The sequence below is a fragment of the Panthera uncia genome, chromosome D1, assembly GCF_023721935.1.
Source record: "Panthera uncia isolate 11264 chromosome D1, Puncia_PCG_1.0, whole genome shotgun sequence".
In the NCBI taxonomy this organism is placed as follows: domain Eukaryota; kingdom Metazoa; phylum Chordata; class Mammalia; order Carnivora; family Felidae; genus Panthera; species Panthera uncia.
Window position 1 is genome coordinate 43,095,867 of NC_064808.1, and position 20,745 is coordinate 43,116,611.

The 20,745-nt window shown below is 41.2% G+C and overlaps 1 protein-coding gene across 5 annotated transcripts in view; it reads right to left on the bottom strand.

Moving 5' to 3' along the window:
* Positions 1 to 20,745, bottom strand: part of SPON1 (spondin 1) — a 258,574-nt gene that overhangs the window by 186,276 nt on the left and 51,553 nt on the right. The window lies entirely within an intron of this gene.

Genomic DNA, 20,745 nt, shown 5'->3' on the forward strand with positions numbered 1-20,745 from the left:
ATCAAGGTTTCCTTGGACACTGCAAAAAAACCTGGTAGCCACTTGCATTCCCCAAGACTCAGCATATCTCCTGCTTGCTTCTGGGTCTGCTGCCGAGACTTGCCTATCCCTCTAGTACTGTTATAGACTGTTAGACCTGGAGGGATCTCTTGGGGGAAATCATCTAAATTCAGTTGGTCTTTCGTGCCAACTCCAATCGACTGGCAGGAGCTATGTCATGAGTAGTGCTAATAACAGTAATCGATAACATTTATGGAGTGTTTAGTATGTGCTAGATGCTCAGCTAAGTGCTTTATCTGAATTACTCATTTAATCTTCAAATACAATTTAATAAGATGATAATATCCGTATTGTACTTATTTTACTTTTAAAAATTCATATTCCTTTTAGGACACCAGGCAAAAAAAAAAAAAAACGAAGTCACTCAAGCTCCTTAGTTCATCATATATTTTTATCACTGGACAAAGCAAAGGCAATCTCCTATTTTATTCATCTTTACATTCTTTATCCTACCTCTATTTGTATATATCCATTTGTGTGTATATTTATAAATGTATATAAAATATATGTATAAATAAAATATACAATATATAAATATAAAAATATACTATATGTATTATTTGTGTTTATACATACGTGACTTACTTGAAGTTACATACAATTGTTTTGTATTTGAATGTTTCTTCCACTTAATCTTAACACTTTTAAGATATTGGTGTCCCCCACTATCTGAAAGTACAGCATACCTATGAAACCGTTTGTAAGCTGACATGGCGTAAACTAAAGAAGCAGTTACCATTAATTTATGTGGAAAATTTTTTGAGCGTTCCCAGACTCCAAAAATAACGTCTCTAAGGCTCTTCTGACACCTTAAGACACATCTTGCTAACAGATGCACACAACAAATCAAGAGGAAACACAGATGCTCACAGATACAGTTCAAAGCCGTGGGGCTTGATGTGGGGATGCTGAGCACCGTTCCGGGGGAAGGAGGTTGGCCAGGCCACTCTCGCTGCTCAGGGGTGCACTGCCTCCGAACAGCTCACTGCCCAACAAATGCTGCATGCTATTTTCACTTCTTGCCTTTTTTCACAAAAGTGAAAACCGTCTGTGGACCTCCCTCAGTTGGTGAAAACACACACTAGAGTAGGTCTTGTGTAAAAGCAGGGTGGTAGAAAGCGAACTTTCAAAAAGTGGGAATGCCCGTATGCCACTGTTACCGTATGTGAATGTAATTTGTTGCTTCTGACTGCTGCCTAGTATTCCACTGCATGCACAGACCACATTTTACTTATCCATTTTCCCAGTGAGGCGCAGTCAGCTGACTTCCAGATCTTTACCTCCACAAACATGCTGCAATGAAGACCTTCACGCTGCTCTGCTTGGGAACCCACATGAGAGTTTCTTAGCAATATAAACCATGGAGTGGGATTGCAAAGCTATTGGGTTGTGGATATAAACATATTAATTTCACTAAGTACTGCAAGACCGTTGTACAGAATGGCTACACCATTCATTCTATTAGCTAGTCACAAGTGTTCCCGTTTTCCTATATCCTCACCAGTACGTAGGATTATTGGGCTAATTGTTTCTCATCTGATGGATGTAAAGTGGTATCTTGTTTTCATTTAATGCTAGCAACTTTGAGCAGCTCTTCATAAATTTATCAGGTTTCTCCTTCTGTGAATTGCCTCATCAGAATTTTTGCTGGTGGATTTTCCGGTCTTTTTCTTGCTGATTTGTAGTACTTTCTACATATGAATCCCCAATCATTTACAAATATCTTTCTGTCACCCAGCTGTTAATCTTACTTTTGGAATTTTTCATTTAATAGATATAACTTGCATCTAGTCAAATTTACCAATTTCTCTTCTATGGCTTGCACTTTTGCGGTCTTGCCTAACTGAGACCACAGAGATATTTTCCAATATTTTTTTCCATTGGCTTTATAACTTTACCTTTCGCGTTTTGGTTTTCAATGCATTTAGATTTTATTTTTTAATATAATGGAATAGGGCTCCAACTCCACTTTTTCCACACTATGAACTAATTTAAAAAATTAGTTTGTTTGTTTGTTTGTTTATTTATTTATTTATTTATTTATTTATTTATTTTAGAGAGAGAGTCAGAGAGCGAACAGGGAAGAGGGGCAGAGGGTAGAAAGAGAGAATCTCAAGCAGGCTCCATGCTTAGCGTAGACCCGAGGTGGGGCTGTATCCCAAGACTCTGGGATCATGACCCTAGCCAAAATTAAGAGTCGGATGCTTAACCGAGTCTCCCAGGCGTCCCTAAACTTAATTTAAAAAAAAATTTTTTTTAACATTTATTCATCTTTTGAGAGACAGAGCGTGAGCAGGGGAGGGGGAGGGGCAGAGAGAATCCCAAGGGGCAGACACAGAATCCCAAGCAGGCTCCAGGCTCTGAACCGAGAGCACAGAGCCTGATGCGGGGCTCGAACTCACAAACCGTGAGATCATGACCTGAGCCGAAGTCAGACGTTTACCTGACTGAGCCACCCAGGCGCCCCTAACCCTAATTTTTGAAGAGCAGTTTTAGGTTTCCAACAAAATTGAGCAGGAAGTCCAGAGTTCCTCTAGACTCCCTGTCCTCACACATGAACAACTTTCTGTATTACCAATAACTGACACCAGAGTGGTACATTTGTTATAACTGATGAACCTACACTGACACATCATCAGCACTCAAAGTCCAGAGTTTACATGAGGGTTCACTCTTGGTGCTGTATATTCTATGGGTTTTGAAAAATGTATAATGACATGTATTCATCATTGAAGTATTACAGTATTATACTGAATAGTTTCACTGCCTTAAAAATCCTCTGTATTCTGCCTATTCATGCTCCCCTCCCTCCAACCCCTGGCAACCATTAATCTTTTGTTATAATTGCTTATTAGTTCCACGAGGTTTTTTGTTGATTCTTTCAGATTTTCCTACATAGACTATCAGGTCATCAGAGAAAAAAAAGAGTTTTATTTCTTCTTTCCCATTCTGTATAACTTTTTATTTCCTTTTCTTCTCTTATTGCATTATCTAGAATTTCCAGTATGCTGTTGAAAAGTAGTGGTGAGAGGGGACATACTTGCCTTGTTCTTGATCTTACTGAGAAAGCTTCAAGTTTCTTACCAGTAAGTATGATATTAGGTATAGGTTTTGTTTGTAGATGCTTTTTGTCAAGTTGAGGACATTCCTCTCTATTCCTAGTTTACTGAGGGTTTTTATTATGAGTGGGTATTGGGTTTTGTCAAATGCTTTTTCCACATCTATTGAAATAATCACATGATTTTTCTTCTTCAGTCTGTTGAAAGTGACGGATTACATTAACTGATTGTCAAATGTTGAACCAGCCTTGCGTTACCTGGGATAAATTCCACTTGATTATGATATATGTAATTTTTATACATTGCTGAATTTGATTTGTTAACATTTTTGTTGAGGAATTTTGCATCTACCTTCATGAAAAATATGAGTCTGCAGGGTTTTTTTTTCTTTTTTTTTGCAAATTTTTGTCTAGATTTGGTGTTAGGGTAACACAGGCATCATAGAATGAGTTAGAAAGTAGAATGTTGGTATAATTTCATCATTCAATGTTTGTAGAATTCACCAGTGAGCCCATCTGGGTCTGGTGCTTTCTGTTTTGGAAGGTTATTAATTAGTAATTCAGTTCTTTAATAGATACAATAGATACAGGTCTATTCAGATTGCCTATTTCTTCTTGTGTAAGTTTTGACAGATTGTGTCTGTTAAGGAATTGGTCCATTTCATGTAGGTTATACATTTATGGGCATAGAGTTGTTCATAATAGCCCTTTATTATTCCTTTAGTGTCCATTGGATCTATAGTAATGTTACGTCTTTCATTTCTGATATTAGTGATTTTTGTTTTCTTTCTCTCTCTCTTCTTTTTTTCTTTTTTTTTTTTTTTTTTTTTTATTTTGGCTAGCGGTTCATCTTTTTTTTTTTTTTTTTATCTTTTCAAAGAGCCAATCTTTTGATTTTGTTAGTTTTCTCTATTGATTTCTTGTTTTCAATTTCATTGATTTCTGCTCTCATTTTTAGTACTTCTCTTCTGCTTACTTTGGATGCAATGTTCTTTCTTTTTCTAGTTTCCTAAGGTGGAAGCTGAGATTATTGCTTAGACCTTTTTCTTTTCTTTATTTTTTTTCATTAATTTTTTTTTAACATCTATTCATTTTTGAGAGTGAGAGTAAGCATGAGCAGGGAGGGGGCAAAGAGAGAGGGAGACACAGAATCCGAAGCAGGCTCCAGGCTCTGAGCTGTCAGCACAGGGCCCTACGTGGGGCTCGAACTCACAGACTGTGAGATCATGACCTGAGCTGAAGTTGGAAGCTTAACCGACTGAGCCACCCAGGCGCCCCTTTCTTTTCTAATATATACATTCAATGCTATAAATTTTCCTTAAGCATTGCTTTTGCTATATTCTACACATTTTGATAAATTGTATTTTCATTTTCATTTAGTTTAAATATTTTTAAAATTCTTTTGAAATTTCTTCCTTGACTCATGTGTTGGTTAGAAATGTGCTATTTATAAAAAAAAAAAAAAGAAATGTGCTGTTTATGGGGATTTTTCAGCTATCTTTCTGTTATTGATTTCTAACTTAATTTCATTGTAGTCTGGGAGCAGACATTGTATTTCTTTGTATTTGTTAAGGTGTGTTTTATGGCCCAGAATGTGGTATATCTTGGTGAATATTTCATGTGAGCTTGAGAAGAATGTGTAATCTGCTATTGTTAGATGAAGTAGTCTATAGATGTCAATTATATCCACTTTATTGATAGTACTGTTGAGTTTGACTATGTCCTTACTGATTTTCTGACTGGTAGATCTGTCCATTTCTAATAGAGGGGTGTTGAAGTCTCCAACTATGATAGTGGATTCATCTATTTCTCCTTGTAGCTCTACCAGTTTTCATATCACATATTTTGATGCTCTGTTGTTAGGTGCATACATATTAAGGATTATTATGTCATCTTGGAGTACTTAACCCTTTATCATTATGTAATGTTCCTCTTATTCCTGATAACATTCCTTGCTCTGAAGTCTGCTCTGTCTGATATCAATACAGCTACTCTTTCTTTCTTATGATTAGTGTTAGCACTGTGTACCTTTCTCTATCATTCTGCTTTTAATTTATATGTGTCTTTATTTTTAAAGTGAATTTCTTATAGACAACACATCAGGGTCTTCTCTGTCAATCTGTCTTTTAGTTGGTGTATTTAGACTATTAATGTTTAAGGTGATTATTGATATATTTGGATTAATATTTGCCACATTTATTTTCTATTTGTTGCCCTTTTTTGTTTTTATTTTTGCCTTTCACACTTCTGTCATTTTTGGCTTTGATTGAACATTTTATATGATTCTATTTTCTCTCCTTTCTTAGCAAATCAATTATACTTCCTTTTTTTTTTTTTTTTTTTGCTTTTATAGTGGTTGTCCTAGAATTCATAGTATACATTTATAACTAGTTCGAGCCTACTTTTAAATAACACCATACTGTTTTACAGATAGTACAGTCACTTTATAATGACCAAAGATTCCCAGTTCCTTCCTCTGGTCCCTTACACTGTTGTCATTCATTTCACTTATACGTGTCATGTATATAGATGTAAACATACATAATTGAATGTATTATTGCTATTATTATTTTGAACAAACTGTTATCTGTTAGTTCAGTTAAGAATAACAAAAAATAGGGGTGCCTGGGTGGCTTGGTCGGTTAAGCATCCGACTTCGGCTCAGGTCATGATCTCACGGTCCGTGAGTTCGAGCCCCATGTCGGGCTCTGTGCTGACAGCTCAGAGCCTGGAGCCTGTTTCAGATTCTGTGTCTCCCTCTCTCTCTGACCCTCCCCCATTCATGCTCTGTCTCTCTCTGTCTCAAAAATAAATAAACGTTAAAAAAAATTTTAAAAAAAGAATAACGAAAAATAAAAACTATTTTATTCCTTCACTTATTCCTTCTTTGATGCTCTTCTTTCTGAAGATCCAAGTTTCTGAATTATATTATTTTTCTTCTCTATAAATAACTTCTAAAGCATTTCTTGCAAGACAGGTCTACTGACAACAACTTCCTTCAATTTTGATTTGCCTGACAGTCTTTATTTCCTCTTCACATTTGAAGAATAACTTCAGAGAGCACAGAATTCTCAGTTGGTATTTTGTTTCAACACATTAAGCATTTCACTCCACTCTCCTCATATTTGCATGGTTTCTGAGGAGAAATTGGATATAATTTTTATCTTTATTCCTATATAGGTAAGTGTTCCCCCCGCCCCCCCACCCACACACACTCTGGTTTCTTTCAGGATTTTTTCTTTACCTTTGACTTTCTTTAGCTTACAGATGACTTTACTTGCTGTTAGAATGGAGTGGTGACTTCCAAGCTTCTTACATGTGGGATGGGACACCAGAAGTCCACACCGTGAATTACTTTCACACTACTTAATCCATCTTTCCCCCATTTTGTGGGGGATTTTATGATGCCACCTCTGTCATCTATAGGATGACAATGTAGTTTATTGTCCAAACAAGGATGAAGAGGGTGTTACTAACCATTGTTCTGGAATAACAGGCAAAACTGAGACTTTCCCAGGCAAATGGAGCATATATTCAACCGAATCCTATACCATTCCCAAACACGTTTCTGGGCTTTCCATTTTGGTCTCCTGCCCACCCCTTGCCCACAGCACTGTAATATATTTTAAAATCTAGAAGGGCAAGTCCCCTTTCCTAGCTCGTCTTTGTCAACAGTGTGTTATCTTTTTTGTTTTAAGTTTATTCATTTATTTTTGGAGAGACAGAGAGAGTGCAAGTAGGGAAGGGGCAGAGAGACAGAGGGACAGTCCCGAGCAGACTCTGTGTTGTCCTGGGGGGCTTGAACCCATGAAACCGTGAGATCACTACCTGAGCTGGAACCAAGAGTCAGATGCTCAACCAACGGAGCCACCCAGGCACCCCTGTGTTATTTTCTTGTAAGTCTTTATGTTTACATATATAATATACAAACTCTAAAAACTTCCTTACCTCTCTGTCATTGTATCTTCCTGATGTGATGAAATCCTAACCTAAGATAAACTGCTCACCCTGTGATAAGACTGATTGTCTCCTATATTAATTGACTCCTAGCCTTGAGTCTGTCCTGCTATACTGCTCTGTGTATCTGATAAAACCTCAGCAGATTAGACTCTGGTAAAATACTTTCTATTTATCATTTTACTTTCCCATTCTTGACAACGATGATCTCAAATCTCCTCCACTCTCCCCAAACCTCTGATCTTTATCTCTCCTCTTTACTCTTATTGTTTTACCTTGCTTCTTACTTTACAGGAAAAAACAGAAGTCATCAGATGTAAAGTCCTTCATTTTCTCGGCTGCATCTACCCTGTCCTCCTTCTTGCTGTTTATAATAGAGGAGTCTTACTTTGCGTACATCTCTGCTTTGCTCCCATCACTTCTACCTGACTCTAACAATTACATTTTGCCCCTCCAGATTCAACTTTTGCCCCCACGAAATCATTCCCTTTAGCCTATTAAGCACATTTGAGTCTTTCCCATTGAAAAATTAAGCAATCCTCAGTTACTCCTCCATTTCTCCCCAGTTACAGTGTTTTCTCTCTCTGTCACGAAATGCTTGAAGGCATTGGCTTGGCTTTCTGCCTTCACTTCACCTCCCACTTATTCTCAGCCCAATCCCAGGAGTTTGGGGAACATCACGGTACCCAGACAGCTCTAGCTAAGACCATCAGTGTCTTCTGCAGTGCTTAATCCAGTAAATACTATGTAGTCTTTCTTCTTGAAGCACTCTCTCTCTGCTTGGCTTTAGTGTCATAGCTCCTTCCTGTCCTACCAACCCCTCCACTTTCCTGTCTCCTCCACTTTCTTTGGCTGCTCATCCTCCTCTACCGGTCTTTGAATCTGAAATGGCTCAAGGCTAGTCCTAAGCCCTCTCCAGTTCTGACTTTATTCTGTCTCTGCAGGTGATCTCATCCAACTCATGGCTTTAATTACTACCTATGTGTGGATGAGTCACAAGTTTATCTTTCCAGCCTTGGTCATTCCTCTGGTCTCCAGACATGTATCTCTGACCTCCTATCTTCTATTTGCATTTCCTGTTGGATTAAAACCACCTCAAATCCACCTTGTCAGCAACTAACTTAACTATCCTCTGTCTAGCCTGGCCCTAATTCAGTTTTGCGAGTCAGAAACACTGGATGTCCACCTGGGTTCTTTCCTCCCTCCCCCCTTCACATCCAGCAGCTGTCCATTTTACCTTCCAAATATCTCCTGAATTCCTACAACCATCATTACTACTACCCCAGACTAAGCTATGTCATTTTTAATCTGAACTAATATAAAGTTGTTATTCTAAGTAGCCTTTGTACCTTGTCTCTTGCCTTTCTCCAATTTGTTCTCTATATGGCAAGCCAAAGTGATCTTTCAAAAACACAAATACAATTACAATGTCCCCCTCCTTAGAACAATTTCATTGCTTCTAGAATCAAGCTTTTCATTGCTTCTAGAACCAAGACGGAAATCCTTAACAAACTTGAATCTCTGCCTTCCTACCTCTCTAGCCTCATACCGTGCTATCTCCCTCCTTGTTTTCTGCACTTGGCTACACTGGACTTGTGTCTTCTCCTGCCAAAGCCCGACAAATTCGTATTTCCTTTTCCCTCCCGTCCTTTCCCTCTCTCCATCTCCCCCTCTTCTTCCTTCTTTCCCTCTCTCATCTCTTCCTTCCCCTTCGTCCTTTACTTAATCTCAGCTCACTTATTTTTTCATTGAAAAGACTTCCCTGCCTTCCTCCACGTGGCAATTCCCTCCCTTATATGTTCTCACAGGACACATCTCTTTCCTTTTAGACACCTTATTTTTTAATTTTACGTGCATTTGTTTGCTTGATTAATGGCTACTTCTCTAATAACCTGTAAGCTACACGAGGGCCGGCATGATGTCTTTTGGTATTTTTTCTCCTTGCTTTCCCACTACATAGCACAGAGCCTGATACATAACTAGGTGTACCTGCTTCCTCCCTTTGGTTGTGAGATTCCCAGCTCTATGTTTGGGCTATAATATCTGCCTTAGCTCTCTTAGACAACTCCTTGGACTTCCTTCTGACTTGGGACTGTTTTTCTAGATGGTTATTAATAGCCTTAACTATAATAATAATAATAATTATAATTATAATTATAATTATAATTATAATTATAATTATAATAGCTACCATTTTTGAGTACTATATTGGCCAAGGCCTTTACATCTATGGTTTCCATTCCCACCCCACTCCCCCCCCCCATCAAAAATGGTATGCATTATTAAGCCTATCCTTGAAGAAACAACTGTGATGTGATGGGTTAACTAACCTGTCCAAGTCCAACAGTGGTAGAGCCAGGGTTTGAGCCCTACCTGGCTCTAATGTTTATGCTGTTTCCCTGTGCCACAGTCCCTCCTAATAGTGCCATCCCCTTATGTTAGGTAAGAAGTTTCTCTCTAGTCAAGCTTAGTCCCACGGAACCACATATACTGCCTATACGGCCTATAACAACTAAATACCCCACTCCCCACATAAGTACTTGGTAAATGTAAATGGTGCTTTGCTTCATATTTTCTCAGAAGGTGCTTAGTTTCCCTTTTGCAGCTTTGTTGATGTGAGGGTGGATTTCTAAACAATGTGACTTTCTTGGACTTGTGCACCCGGATTCTGGTTAGAACCCCCTTTACTGGCAGTCACAGAGAACTTTTGTAACTTTTAAACATTTAAAAACTTTGGGATGATTTTAGGTGACTATATCAGAAAAGCCAAAAGTAATTAATATTTAATTAACATTTTCTATGTGCCAGATACTTAGTATGGTCACATAATTGAATCCTTGGTGGGAATAATTATTTCCATTTTACAGATGAGGAAATGAAGCTCAGAATGATCCATTCTGACCTAGCGCTGTCTGAAGCCAAAGCCTGTGCTCTTTCCAGTCGCCTCTGGCAAAGATTCCAATGGGGGATAAGACTAAGACCCTTGGCCCAGTACTGAAACAAAGAATGTTTTCCAAGACATCGAAGCCACCTCAGGTAAATATGGTTGTTTATCCACAACCTCAGTTACCAGATGGTAATTAGGCATTGAACAGAAGGTTGTTTCTTCCGATTCAGAGAATGCTCCCAAAGTTGTTTGCTTTTCAGAAAATATCAGCTTCTTCCAATAAGCCTTGGGTCTATGAAAACCTGCTATTGGTTTTTCTAGATGGTTATTAATAGCCTTAACTGTAATAATAACTACCATTTTTGAGTACTATATTGGCCAAGGCCTTTACACATATGGTTTCCAATCCCCCCCCCCCCCGCCCCACTAAAAATAACTGATAACCTTAAGCTACCCTTGAAGAAACTGTGATGTAGATGGGTTAACTAATCTATCCAAGTCCAGGTTAGTCTTACCTTGTCTCCCAGAATCTCCACACTCCATGTGGTCTGAGTAAAGCCACCACGTTAGCCATCCTCCAAATGACTAAATAAAGCCTTCACCACTCATTTCAATCTCTGATTTTTTTTTCTGACTACCTGAGACCAAAAAATTAAGACATATTACAATGGGCAGTTGTGTCTGGAAGGAGTATTATGGGTGATTTTTCTTTCCTTTCTGTGCCTTTCGTATTTCTAAATTTTCTAAAATAAGGATGTTTTGTTTAAAAAAATGTTTAAAAATATTTATTTTTGAGACAGAGAGACAGAGCATGAGTGGGGGAGGGGTAGAGAGAGAGGGAGACACAGAATCCGAAGCAGGCTCCAGGACCCAGGCTCTGAGCTGTCAGCACAGAGCCCGATGCGGGGCTCGAACTCACAAGCTGTGAGATCATGACCTGAGCCAAAGTCGGACGCTTAACTGACTGAGCCACCCAGGCACGCCGCTAAGTTTAAGTTTAAAGTCACTTGGGAGAGATTTGCTGGTAAAGAAGGCTGCTTGGCTCCCTTCAAGAGAGAGCTTAAGAGACCTGTGACTGGTCTTCATCCAGCCAAGTGAGTCAGGTACAGCAATCCAGGTTCAAACAGGGAGACAAGGTTTAATTTCCAGAATGCTCAGCAACCTATAGTTAAGGCAACTCGTTGGGCATCTGGTCACGAGTAGACTTTTCAATACTAGCTTTCTAAGCTATGTCATCAGCATGACTGCAAAAGTTTCCAAAACTTTTCATTAATCACACTCTTAGTCCTGAATCACATGCCATACCCATTTTGAAAGGTGCCTCATGACCTGCCTTTACCCTTAGCGTGTCTACTCTTTCCTCATCCTATTTATGACATCACTTTCTTTTCAGACTTGAATACACAATACTTCTTTTTAAAAATCTAATCTTGGGGTGCCTGGGTGGCTTGGTCGGTTGGGTGTCTGACTTTGGCTTAGGTCATGATCTTGTGGTCCGTGAGTTCGAGCCCCACATCGGGCTCTGTGCTGACAGCTCAGGGCCTGGAGTCTGTTTTGGATTCTGTGTCTCCCTCTCTCTCTGACCCTCCCCCGTTCATGCTCTGTCTCTCTCTGTCTCAAAAATAAATAAACGTTAAAAAAATTTTTTTTAATCTAATCTTGATCCCCCTCCTCAACTCTGATCTATATTCTCTCCGGATAGGTTGTCTCACCCTTTCTGGTATGGCAGACATAAGCCTCAAGAGAATAACCTAAACAATGTCAAGATCCCAGATGGAGTCTCAAGCATTCTAACAAGTGGGTGGACCTCATGGCAGTGGGACATCTGAGAGAATACTATCCAGAAGTTCATGTAGGTGGCATCTTGGACATTTATCTTCATGAAGCTGAGCTTCAGACAGAGATCAGGGCTGGTGGTCAGGGTCAGGGCTCCAGTTCCTACATGAGAACCAAGGAGAAGTTGGATATTTGGAACAGGAACTTGGAATGGCATCCACACCAGGAAAGTGGTCCCGTGAGCATGGTCTTGGGGCACATCTGGCAGGAGAGGGTAGGTTTAGAAACTAGGGCCTTGGTTTAAGAAGGGACTTCTGTTGGGGGGATGTGAGATGAAAGTAAGGGAACAACTTAGGAGCCCAGTAGTCAGTACAGGGCATCACAACCAAGGATGCCTCTCGGGGATAGTAATGTGATAATCCTCAGTTGGGACAGTGGTTGCTTAAGCTTTCTGTCCTCAAGTCGTTATTGATCTTGGTAGTGGGTGAGCTGAGTCTGAGGGAGAGGACAGTAGTACATCTAAATATGGATTGTTGCATCAGAAAGTGCAGGTGACACTAACACTTAGGGTCAGTTATGGTGGAGAATGAGGGAAGATAGGTCCTTTGGTATCATCTCATAAACATTTATTTTTTCTCTGGGCATTTGTGTGAAGTAGTGTGGTAGATGGAAAGCACGTGAATGTTTGAGTCAGATAGATCTGGATTAAATCTCGGTTCCACCACTTTCCAGTTGGATGACTTTGGCCAAGTCCACTTGGCCTTATGAGTCAGTTTTCCTCATCTGAAAAATGAGGATAATAAAACCCATCTTGCTTGGTTGACATAAAGAATAAATTCACAAAGCATTCAATACCTATAACAAGCCCTCAGTATATTGTAGCTGAAGGGATGTATTCCCCCAATACCTTACGCTAGCAAATTATATTAATACCAAAGGAGAAGATCCTGGTGAAGAGCAGCAGGAATAAACTTTTCATTATTATTATGCAAGAGGTACTTCTTCAATGTAGGAAAATTAGAACACATAGAGAAGAAAACATTATGAAACAGATATTACTCATAATTCTACTACCCCCAAGAGAGTATTATTAACCTTTTGATGTGTATCTTTTCAGATTATACATATATGCACAGGAATATATGCCATTCTAGAAAATGGGGTAGCTAGTGTCTTGTGACCTGCTTTTTTACTCAATAGCACATCATGAACTACCTTCTTTTGTACTCAGTGTATCTCTCAATAAAATTTTTCTATGATTGCATAATAGCCCATAGTATGGATAGCCCACTCTTTAACCTAACAAACTTCATTCTGTTGCTTACAATTTTTAGGCTATTCTGATCATCTCTTATGGCTAAATTTCACATCTTTAATTTTTCTGGGAGTGAAATTAATGTACGTTATTATTGCTTGATCTTTCCAGGAAGGGATTTTGAACCATTTAAGTAAAATCTAAGCAAGAATCCAAAGAAAATAATCCCAGTCATTAAATAACCTCTTTCTAGTTTCCCATGTGTATTTTTTTAGTGCAAGTCATGGAAAGAAAGACAGCTGCTTTGCTTTACGAAAGAGCTTTCAATACGGATTTTTAAAAATTAAAATGAGGATTTTGCCTTTATTGCTCTAAAGGATAAATTTATTTTAGAAAAGTTTACAAAGACAGAAAAGTAAAGGGGAGAAAAGTCCCCCACTATCTCAGTAATTTTGGTTTGTTTCCTTCTAGACTTTTCTCTCTTTATATTTGGAAATGTGTAGATAGCCGTGTTCATATTGCTTGTGTAATGTTGTGTCTTGTTTTTTCCATTTGTTCTAGGAGCCTCCACATATTTACAGGTTTTTCTAACACATCAGAAACATTATTTGAATGTCTGCATTGGCTGCATCATCCAGGATAGCTTTTGACAGTCCCTCTTCTAGTCGTGAAGATTTGGGTCCAAATCTTGCCCTCTTTCTGTACAAAGACCTTCACTTCTCAGTGCCTATCTGTATCCTCTCACCAGTTGTTGGTATCCTCTCCTACACTAGCATCTCTTTCAACAGATTATTTTCATTTTATTCATTTCATTTACCCTTTCTGCTCTATCTTCCCTTTGCCAGGGGCATGCACTCTACCTCCCAGACCTGAGAAGCATGTGACAACCTGGGGGAGGAGCAGTGCAGAGGTGACCATGAGCATTGTTGGTGGCCCTTCTGTCACCTTGTTCTGGGCACGTGGCCTCTGATCCGTGGAGGTTGAGTCCTGAGAGCTAATGGATTGTGTTCCCTGCTGAAAAGCAGATTAATCCTCTATGCTATATGGGCTGTTGCACATACTGAGAGCAAACACAGCGGGCCAGACTTTGGAGTAGGGCTGGACCAGGACACGTGGGTGCCCTGTGCAAGCTGATAATCTGCCCTCCTTTCAAAATGATATTCTCTAAGTATCTGCCCAACATTCATTTGGAGGAGAGGCTGAGCACTGTGCAGGAGGAGGCCGGAAGACTGCTAGCTCAACTCTCACTCTCTCTTTATTGCGCTGAGCAGTTCAAGTCTTGGCCCTGGATGTGCACACCTCACCTAGCAACAAAGAAGCCTGGAAGGGAGCCTAGACACCATCTCTGGTCACTTAAGCACACCTAGTAGGAGGCAATGGTAAAGGGCCTGGGAGAATCCAACAGCCTATTTACTAGTGGTATGACTCTGGCCAATTCCTTAACCTTTCTGGAAGGAGTCTTCTTATCTGTAAAACAGGTGCTGATAATAGTACCAACCTCAATGGGCTGGAAGGGTTTAAATGAGTTAACGTATGTAAAATAGTTACAGAGGCTCCTGGCACAATGCTATCACTATGTGTATTACAATCATGGTGTGTTGTTTATAATAATAAATATCATTGTTGTCATGTCACGCTTGCTCTCGACAGTTCTGGTAAAGATCATTTTCTCTCATCTCGTTACATTTCCAGTGATGTTTTAGTGATTCTTACAGACTGTGATCCTGGCACCAAGCCAGCTGGCCTGAACCTAAATCCAGCTTGGCTTGGGAGCTTCAAGTACAGTGAGCAGGCTCCAGTGGAGCTGGGGTGTGTGTGTGTGTGTGTGTGTGTGTGTGTGTTGCCTGATCAATCTGTCCACAGTATAGCCCTTGGTTTAAAAACAAAAACAAAAACAAAAGAACTTCACCTTCTACTTTGGAGATGCTAAGACAGACAGAGATGGACTTGGGGGGAACTGGTAATTTAGCAGGCGTAAGTAATCCTCAGTAAGAGAAGAGCCATCTCCCTTAGAAGAACCAGGAAGAGAAGGAAGACTTACTTCCCCTTCAAACCAAGTGAAATATGCCTCCTGGGCTCCTCAAAGACAGCATGGGGGTGGTAGAGAGTACGATGCGTGGGCTTTCAAACAAGGCAAACCTGGGTTGGATTTCTTAGTTACTGAATGACTTTGAAAAAAATAATTAACCTCTCTGTGCCTCAGTGTCCTTCTCTGTAAATGGCTGGGTCATGCTGATAAAGGAAGATCTCCCAGGTGCCTAGAAGGGTTAGGTGCGCAATAACTGTGACTTCCCTTAGAGACAATCAGAGAAAGGGCCCTGATGGCATCCTTAGGGCCCAGAGCCTAGCAAGTGATTGATACATGGGAAATATAGGGCATCCCAGAATGCACAGTCACAGCAATAATGTCATCATTTATTGAGTCCATGCTCTATGCTGTTGCTAACACTTCATATCCACTACTCCACATAATCATCCCAATAATCCTGTGAATTCAGAAACAGGGACTAGGAAGTGGGGAGCCTGGACTCACGTCCCCCAGAACCCCAAAGCTAGTGCTTAATTCCACTGGATCTAACTCGTTGTCCCCTTGTCTTCCACTTGGGGGGCTTGTGTCAGTTTTGACTCAATGCTAGAAAATCACTCTGATAAATAGGCTTAAACAAATAGAACCATCTAATTGGGGAACATTATACTATGTAGTCTAGTGCCCAGGAAATAAATCAGCCTTTTAAGTTTTATATTGCAATACAGTGGAAATGTTTAATAATTATTGCCAGAGAATGGTATAATGCAGTACTAAAAATGAGTAATTGAAAAGCCCATCAAGGCAGATGAGGCATCTTCTCACTGAATTGATCTTGAATACTTTACATAATTATTTCATTCAGATTTATGATCAGCTCAGCAAAGTGTACATCTCTCCTGCTCTGCCTGTAGCTGTTCAGGAAGACTTTTCACACTGCGCTGACACCTTCTGGCGTGGACAAATGAATGTCTCTTGAATGCGAAGAGGACTTTCAGTGGTTTGACTTCATTTGGCAAAGGACAAAGTTAGGAGTGAAAACTCAAGTTTGCTGAGGACCTTCTGTGTCCCAGTCACCGTGCTGGAGTTCATACGCATTCGCCATGTTGGTTCATTTAAAGTCCACAACAGCCCTGAGAGGGGAATATATATTCCATCTCACAGAAGAAACTGAGGCTCAGAAAAATGGTGTCACTTACTCAGATCTCAGATTCACCAGGCTGATAGTGAACTCACATCAGGTTAGTCTGGTTTTAAACCAGTGGCCTTTCCACTACATCACCAGCCTCCAGAAAGACCCTGTGTGCCCAGAGAAGGCTTGGAGTTTTGGAGAGAGGATTCTGGTAAGGTCAGATGCTGGGATGTGGGGGGGGGGGGGGGGGGGGAGGATCCCATACAGATTTTATTTGCAGTTCTGGCTCTTTAAACATCAGAGTTGACCCCTCTCCCCATCCTCATTCTGTCATTCTTACAGTGTCAGCACATCTAGGCAGAGAGGGACCCAGCCCTGTCTCCATGAGGATTACAGTTCCCCATGTATTCAGCTTCACCACCCTGCCCAGATCACCAGCAAAAGCTTATCAGCCTGCCTCTCCCAAGAGCATGTGGCGTGGGAGTTCTTGGCAAATTTAGTTCACTGGCAAGTGTGGACAGATGGTTGTTAGGATGAGCCAGAAACCTTTGTTTCTGGTCTCACCCATATGTCAACATGACCAAAATGAGGAAAAGTGGGGAGGGGGTAGGAGGAAAAGGATGGGGCTAGCTTACGGGCAGGAAAAATAACGCGATTTTTACATTGCATTTAGAAGATTATAAACAGAAATGTAAGACTCTGTGACTCTCCCCTACCCTAGCATAAGACAATGACATTTCCAGCAGAAGACTGATTTTTCTCCCCAACACCCCAGTCTCCTCCTTATCTATGGTGCTTGGGTTGTACTCTGCTTTAGTCAGCAGATATCAGCACAGGGCAAAATTGTACTCCCTCCTCCCCTATCCCCTCACCATGAGGATGGGTTAAGGTACTGCTGAAGGTTATTTCACAAAAGGCTTAAATGGGTCATCGAATGCCTTCATTCTCCAGGATACAAAAGCAGGTCAGGGTCCCCTCTCGTGTTTTGGTTTTGTTTTGTTTTAGTGTGAAAACAGCAGACATCGTGCATGGACTTATTATATCTTACAGAACATGGTACACGTCTGTGAACTTCTCCACGCCTTGGGGAAATGCCAAGCTTTGATCTAGCTAGATTTTAACACTAAGGATCTTTCTTAAGGAAGTGGATTTGTGGTAACTCATAGTGGCTATTTGTCAAACACATGCAATGCGGTTACTACTGACCAGTGGGTACCAAGCACTTGCAAAACAAATCAAATATCTGAGGAGAATGCATTTTGTCTGCCTAAAGGTAGAGCATTGGGCTGAGCAAACTGATACGATAATGTGGAAAACGGTGTGAGGCATCCCTTCTGCTCTAGTGAGGCACCTGAGCTGGGGGCAGTAGGGAGGGAGCCAAGATGTGAGTTCCCTGGCTCAGGCTCACTGACCATAGGAAGAAGCTCTCCCAAATAATTCTTAGAAGCCAGAAAATCAGCTGTTGTCTTGTCAACACAATATATTGTAGGAGAAAGAACATGAATTGGAAGGGCATGGGGCTGGGAAGAACAAAGGGAGAGAGAGGAACAGAAAAGCAGCAATAGATTGAGTGTTCTTCGTTGGCCATGGACTGTGTTAAGAGTGTCCATTTGTGACCCTTCCAACTCTCATGGTGATTCCCTCTCAGATGCTGTTTCTCCTTCTTGCTGCTAGACCGGCTTCTGCTCGTGGTCTCACTTTACGTGCCACTTCCTCTGGGAAGGCTTCCAGACCCTGAGCCACGTGTGCTAAACTCTGTACCTGCTCCCACCCCAGACCAGCTGAACCAGAAGCTCTGGAAATGGGGCCAGGGTAGCAAAGTCTTTGGCTGATTTTGATGGAGACTTAGGATGAAAACCATCTTGAGTCTAGTCCCTCATATGCAAAAGAAGGAACTGGGTCTACCTGGCTTACCTTTGTGCCCCTAGCACCTAGCACGGTGATGGACACAGCACATACACTTAATTAATCTTTGCAGAATGAATAAATGCATTAATTAAAAGTAGAGAAGTATTACTACTCCTTTTTCAGAGAAGAGGAAACTGAATCACGGAGGCAGAAATCACTGACCTCAATGGCAGAGCTGCTGTAAAAGGAGAGACTAGGGGTAAGCTCCACGGGGGCAGGGACCTTGTCTGTTTCATCGCACCATTTCCAGCGCCTAGAGCTGGTCTCAGAACAGGAGCTCAGTACATGTTTACTGAATAAATGATGCCCCTGGTCTCTCTTAATTTACAAATCAATCTCTTTCCACTACGTCTTGCAATCAGCCCTGTATCTGCCATTATCGATGTGGCTTTGCACAAGTCACTTCTCTCTGGATCTCAGTTTCCTCAAATGAGGACACTGGGTGAGATGGCTTCCAGGATTCTTCCTAGTTCGAATCACAGCCCACTGCCCTGTCATCCTATATTGTCACTTTGAAGGATGCAAATCTGGCTATGATGCCAGCACTTTCCACACGCAGCATCTTCCTATTTGCCAAGAGGCCCCTGGATCACTCCTTCCAAGCTTTTTTCTGTACTTCTCTTCCTTCTTTCCCTGCTTCCTGCCTCTCTTTACTTTCTCCCTCCCTTGGCAAGTTTTCCCAATAGGCATGCTGTGATCAGCAAGAGCTCGCCTTAATCTCCTGGTCAGCCCTTGCTCCAAAGAGCAAATCCACAGCTCAGAAAATGTAGCTGTTAATGTATCATCCCCCAAAATCCAATTGAATTGAAAAGCATCGTTTTGTTGATATAGTTGTAGCACCCAGGAAGAAGGGAACTCACATTTGTTAAATGTGTACTACACGCACGGAACTTCACTATGTTATCTTATTTAAGCTTCCCCTTGACTGCCTGCCAGGTGTGCCTCCACAGTATCTCTCTCCAGCACCCCAGAGCACCCACACTCCACAAACCACAGTGGCAACCTCCTAATTTCTCTCTCTGCTTCCACACTTAACCCCTGCAATCCCATCTTCCTGCAGAAGCCAGGGTGCACATTTAAAATTACAAGTCAAAGTCATGTCACTTCCCTGTTTAAAGACTTCCAATGGCTTCCCACTGCATTTAGAATCCAAACTGGAGGCGGAGAAGGGGGGCGTGCAGCACCTGGGTGGCTCAGTTGGTTAAGTGTCTGACTTCGGCTCGGGTCATGATCTCACGGTTCGTGAGTTCGAGCCCCGCGTCGGGCTCTGTGCTGACAGCTCAGAGCCTGCTTTGGATTCTGTATCTCCCTCTCCCTCTGCTCCTCCCCCACTCATGCTCACGCACTCTCTCTCTCTCTCTGTCTCAAAAATCAGTAAACATTGAAGAAATTTTTTTTTAAATCCAAACTCAGGGATGCCAGCCTGCAATTCCCCACCTGACCTGTCCCCTGCCAACTTCCCGGACATGATCTCCTGCCACTCTCGGGTCTGACCACCATGCTTGCCTCTTAAACATGCTCCTCTCCAGAGCCTTTGGTGGCTCCCTTGGGCCCACATCCTACGTGATCCTACCCAGAGATCTTAAAGAGTGACCAACAGGCTGAGATAAACTTAGAACTTCCGTGGCCACTGGTTTTCCATGTGAACCAACATGAACTTGCTTTTAATTTTGCTCCTCACCTTCGCTTCTCTGTACTCTGCCACAGGAAGGGAGATGATTCTACGGATAAAGTTCAGGGTATTTGCAAAAGGTGGTGAAGAGCCAAATTCGCTGCCTGCTCTTCCCCTGCTGAAAGATTTCAGTAATTTATCACTTGATATTTTCAGACAGTGAGGGAACAGAAGTTTAGGGGAAAGAAGCTAGAATTTACTGAGCCATGTGCCAGGCCTTTTAAACATGATTTTGATGAATCAGCAGACCAGCCCTCTGAAATAGGTAGCATGATCCTTTGTTACAGAGGAGAGAAGTGAGGTTCAGGGGAGTTAGTGAGTTCCTGAGAAACACACAGCTTTCCCAAAGGCCAGAGCCACCATTTAAAAAAATTTCCTTTTAACATTTACTTATTTTTGAGACACACACACACACAGAGGGTGAGCAGGGGAGGGGCAGAGAGAAATGGAGATACAGAATCTGAAGCAGGATCCAGGTTGCAAGCTGGGGCTTGAACTCACAAACCATGAGTTCATGACCTGAGCCAAAGTCAGATGCTTAACCAACTGAGCCACCCAGGTGCCCCAGGACAAAGCCACTATTTTATCCAGCTGTAACTGATCGTAAATCTCAGGCTTTCTCCTCTGCCCGTCCTCCCTTACGGAGCACATCCGTTTTTCCCCAGGAAGAAAAAAAAACTCAGAGTAAACAACAATGTATGAGTAAGTAAGGATTAAGATATAAAAGTGAGAAAAGGCTGTTTTCCAAGAGCACATTTGAAGCTTCCATTTACCTGTGCTAATTGTAATATCTTCACAATAAGTTGTTCTTAAATATTCATTAAATTGGATCCCCTGAGGGCCTGTACTCGAGAACTCAGTTGGCTGATACTCCTGAATTCCTAACTGTACTTGAAAATAACCAAAAGTCTTTTCTCCCGAAGCATTCTATAGTTTAGCCTGGTAACCAATTCAAAATGACCCTGCGCTCAATTAGTGCTTTTCTGCCTTTTTCTTTCATTCTTGAACCTTAAG